Source organism: Emydura macquarii, unplaced genomic scaffold, assembly GCF_026122565.2.
Source record: "Emydura macquarii macquarii isolate MOO-44397 ecotype Brisbane River unplaced genomic scaffold, CSIRO-AGI_Emac_v2 contig_1253, whole genome shotgun sequence".
NCBI classification, from domain to species: Eukaryota; Metazoa; Chordata; order Testudines; family Chelidae; genus Emydura; species Emydura macquarii.
Window position 1 is genome coordinate 89,959,889 of NW_027131390.1, and position 4,697 is coordinate 89,964,585.

Sequence of the window (4,697 nt, forward strand, 5' to 3'; positions counted from 1 at the left end):
GTATGAAACAACTTCAAAGACGTATTTCTTTGCCAGCCAGGATGCATCAAAGTAGGGAAACTAACGACCCAATTCACCTGATTCTACTAGCTGATAGAAAAGTACAGGGAAGCTATTTTATCAATGTACCTTCCTAACACTTCCTTCCTATTCCAGAGTCTATTTAAACTATTCTTGCATCCCACCAACCAGGCCTTCAGTTTGCTGCAGTTCTCAACTTTAAGGGATATGAAAGGGAAGCCCTAAAAAGAGAGGCCTGTAAGTTTCTGTGCAGTTACTAAGCAGTCATATCCTTCTGCTTTCCCCTGAAAAATCAAGTATCACCTTATCGTTTCCTCACCAAGATTAACTCCTGCTTCCTGAAGAGTATTTCTAAGGTAGAAAGCAGAGGTGGTGAAAAAAAAGGGGGAGCTGAAAAGCTCAATCTGTCAAGCTCCATTTTAGAAGAAAGGAAAACTGAAAAGTGAACGTATTTAACATGAGCTATTTCCTGCACTCAGGAGGGAAGAAAGCATGCTACTAACTGTGTGCATGAGGAGATCTGCACTAGTGTTATCTCTGACCTGCAGCTTAGCCCTTGTGTCTCAGCTGCCAAAAAGCTCCTATTCAACGTTATGCTGAGTTCATCAATGCTCCACGTGTCAGGATCCTAACAGGAAAAAGCAGGACAGACAGTCACTCTATTCAACTGCCTGGGGACCCCGTGACAACTAAAATCCCCTTGCAGACTGTCCATATCAACCTACAGCAGGTCAGAACACATAACCCCTCTAGAACCACAAGCTCAGGCCCACACCCTTTCCCCTCGTCAACACTGTCACTTTAAACAGAACATCTAGCCTTATCACAAAACCTGAAGTAAGTATGACAATTAAGATGGATTGCAAAGCCTGCTTGTGCTTTACAATTAACAATAACTTGGCAGCATGTCCCACGCAACTGTTGGGTGGTATGGCAAGAACTTTATCCCTGCTTAGTACTGCATTAGCATATTTAGTAGGCTGCAAGACATAATTCCTAAGATATGAACATATTTTGTCTTTTCAAAAATCTGCAATTAAGCTATGATGTGCAAACAGTGTACAACAGGCAGTGAACTTTGCAAAGCCACTGCTATAAAGGGATTGTGTTAAAATGGGCCTTTTACCTTGTGTCAATTATCTATTTAAGAGGGTACCTATTAAATAATAAAAGTTTTAGCATAATCTTGGTTAGGAAACAGTAATTTCTCAGCAACTATAGTTGATATTCAATCCTGGATTCAATATGTAAACAATGGAATGTTTTAAATGGCTTTCCCCCCCTTCACAAAGGCACATACTTTTCTTCTGCTGTTCATTTAAACTTTTTGCCTAGTGGCCTTAGATACTGCAAATATTTTTTATAGTAAAACAAGCTGATAACCCCTTGGAAGCCTTTTTTTCTATATGTGAAGCCCCTCTCTCTCACAAACTTTGTTATTTGCAATTTTAACATATCTGCCAAATTAATTAAATGCTTTAATTATTTAGACTGGCCTGATTTTATTGGTTTCCTACACACAGCACAAGAGACACTCAGCCCACTTAGCTTTTTAAGTATGTTTACCGTATACATTCATCTGCAAAATCAGACCGGGTGGGGGGAAGCAAAGATCTTTCTCTGATAGCCCGAACATTGTCCTTCTTGACATCTGTGTTGCTGGTGGACAGGATATCCTGCCAAATGTAATAAGACAACTGTGTGGCCCACCTTGTGAGATAGGCACCACTAACTGATTAGAGCACAGCAGGAGTGGGTGCTGATTCTTCTAGCCTTGAGCTGCATCCTCGACACAGAAAAAAACTCCCTTACAAAAGGGAAGGGAAAGGAAAGGAAAGGAAAGGAAAGAAAAGAAAAGGCCCAGTTTAGGTGAGTAGTTCAGATTCGATAAGAGAAAGCAGATGAGAGTAACAAATGCAATTTCGCATACAAAAGCTTTTTCATAAAACCAGCAGAGTAACGGATTAAACCACCTGGCAATCCTGGCAAGAAAAGAAGAAAATCTTAGGCTGTGACAAACCAAACCAGGTGTAACAGGTATAAAACTTTTGCTTTCCAATAATACTCCTCTCTTCCCTGGAATGCGTTGACAGGTGCAGAAGTTCAAGTTACAGTGGGGAAGTGGCAAATAAATACACAGCATTAGTGTCTGACGTGCTTGCTGAACAACCGGGGATGTTAATAACTGGCAAGGTACACTAATCTCTGATTGCAACATTTGGTTTACCTTAATCTGGAGGGACAGCTGTATTAAAGAAGGAATTATACTAATCAGTTCAAGGCCCTTGCATATAAAACTTCCCATTAGGCTTAAAGTACAACAGCTTACGCTCATTCTCTAGGAGCCTTACATCTGGTTCTGAATAAGGCTGTCTCTCATTTGCAAGGTACAAACTGAAAACAAGGGAAGGAGGGGGGCTGACAGTTGCTGGAGGATGGCTGATAGAAGAACAAGCTACTAATTCTTTGAAATTTTTTACAGCACAAAACTGGCTGTAAGGCATCTTAATACTAAAAAAACAGGCATGTGTTATCAACCCTAGGCCATTTTTTCCTGTTACCGGAGGTGACCAACATAAAATAAAATTGATGATGTCAGTCAAAAACAGCTAAGCACAAAGCTTGGCTTTGTTATCTTAAGTCAGAAGGTATGATAGGCCATGCCATATGGCTTTAATCCTCCTATATCTTCCATCACCTAACAGGCAACCTTCATGTAGCATGACCTTATTTGGCTGGTCTCAGGTTAGGGCTGCCCAAAGGGGATTTTTCTGTTTCTGCTATATCCAAAGGTTTATGTTGATTTTTTTTTTTTTTTTGAGCCCTGCAAACTATAAATCCGACTGATTACTCTGCACTCTTTTGCTTGACTGAGCCTTTACAATCAGACATCCCCGTTAACAATAAGCTCCTAATGAATCAAACATCTATGGCATTAGTTTCACCTAGCTGCCTCTTTCCCATGCACTGCAGCTCTTTGTCAGACCTGGCTTGATGAGAAAAGCTAGTGACACTTGGTGCACCTATTGATAAACAATTCAGTAATGAGGGGCATAACAAAAATTACCTAAAACAACCTGATTAAAAATGACAGGCAAAGGCTACTACACAGCTTCACAGTTAAGGTAACTCTTGGACTTTGGGCTTGCACAAAATAATTAGGTACTTCTCTCTTTAAATTTACATCTTTTCACTGATCTTTTTGAACTAGTGATTTAATCAATGTTAAAAAACAAATATTCCATGATATTTTATATCAGACTCATCCTTTTTTAGGAACTTTGTGGCTTAATGTGTTTGGGTTTTTTTCTATTTTAAATTCTACACTGATAGTAAAGTCAGTATGATTTGTAGTTCAACTTATTAATCACCAGATATTCCTAAATTAAAACTCAGGCTTTTACTTCCTTTGTTTAAATGTTGGTCTTGTTGCTTAAAAGTGCATGTGAGCTGTAAAAGAAGGATAAATAAGCTGTGACAATGAAAGCTGGCTCCAAAGGCAAAAATAAGACCAAAATGGAAAGACTGCACCACGCTCCTTAGATGAACACAGGGATCTTTCAGTATGAAAAAAATGTGTGAGAAGGGCACACACTGCAACTCTCAAGCAAACTTTGAAACAGGAGTGAAGGAGCATAACAGTGCTTGATTCAAAATCAGAAAAGTGTGGGTTTTGCATTTGTGTAGCAGCATGTTGGGAGGGTTTCAATCAGTGCACAGATGCACTTGAAAATCAAATATGGACATGGGGAATGTTTTTTGATATAGCAAATGAGGACTGATGACATGTTTACTCTTTGCAGATGAATCCAGTACACAAAGAAACAATATCCACCATTTGCTGCTCTCTAGAGCTACAACAAAATGGTGGCATAGACAGACTGCATACCTCTCTCTCTTCCTCCCACAGGCTCCTTACCTAGTTCATGTTCCTGACATACTTAGAATGGCACTTAAGTGGTGTTGGTTTTATTTTTAATTGTTTTGGGGGAGAGGGATTCTTTAAAGGATGTGAAAAGAGACACTGTGGTTTGAAAACAGCAGCTTATTTCCTTACTAGATAAAGGGCAAAAGAGAAAAAATACCAAAGGAAAAAGAATTTTAATCATCATAAATATGTCTTTTTATTGTGCAAATATTTTTCTCAGAATAAACATGTACAGTTGGAACAGTTGAATGAATGACTGAGCCCAGTCCTCAGCTGGTGTAAATCATCAAAGCTGTGTGGACATCCGTGGAACCAACTAAGAATCTGGCCCTAAATTCCCAGAAATGTGAAATTACTGTTCATAATACACGGAATTATGCTGGAGATGCTGATGAAAATTTAAAGATATGGTATCCATTTTTTTTAAATACAAGAGCAGTTGCAGACAATCACCAATGGCCAACTGTTCTGTACTCATCTGAAAGGCAACTTCAGTTTACAGGTCACAGTAATCTTTTATGAAATTTTCCAAATTCTGATACATACTTTACATTTCAAGGGAGGAGCCTAACGTTAACTATTTATCCAAAAAATCAGTGATTAAAGAAAAAACACATGAATTAATGAGTTTTAAAGTCTTGTATGAAAATAGTTTAACTATATTCATGTCAAACTTCATAGACACTTGACTTCCACTACTGATTATTAATAATAATCCCATATTCCCTTATACTCTCAGCATGAATAC

General features: G+C 38.6%; 1 long non-coding RNA gene across 1 annotated transcript; it reads left to right on the forward strand.

Moving 5' to 3' along the window:
- Nucleotides 1–1,845: 1,845 nt before the first annotated feature.
- LOC137154209 (uncharacterized) lies at nucleotides 1,846–4,412 on the forward strand. The gene is made up of 3 exons (XR_010920156.1): nucleotides 1,846–1,890; nucleotides 2,115–2,214; nucleotides 3,825–4,412. It is a non-coding gene; the product is annotated as an uncharacterized lncRNA (long non-coding RNA).
- The last annotated feature ends 285 nt before the right edge of the window (nucleotides 4,413–4,697 follow it).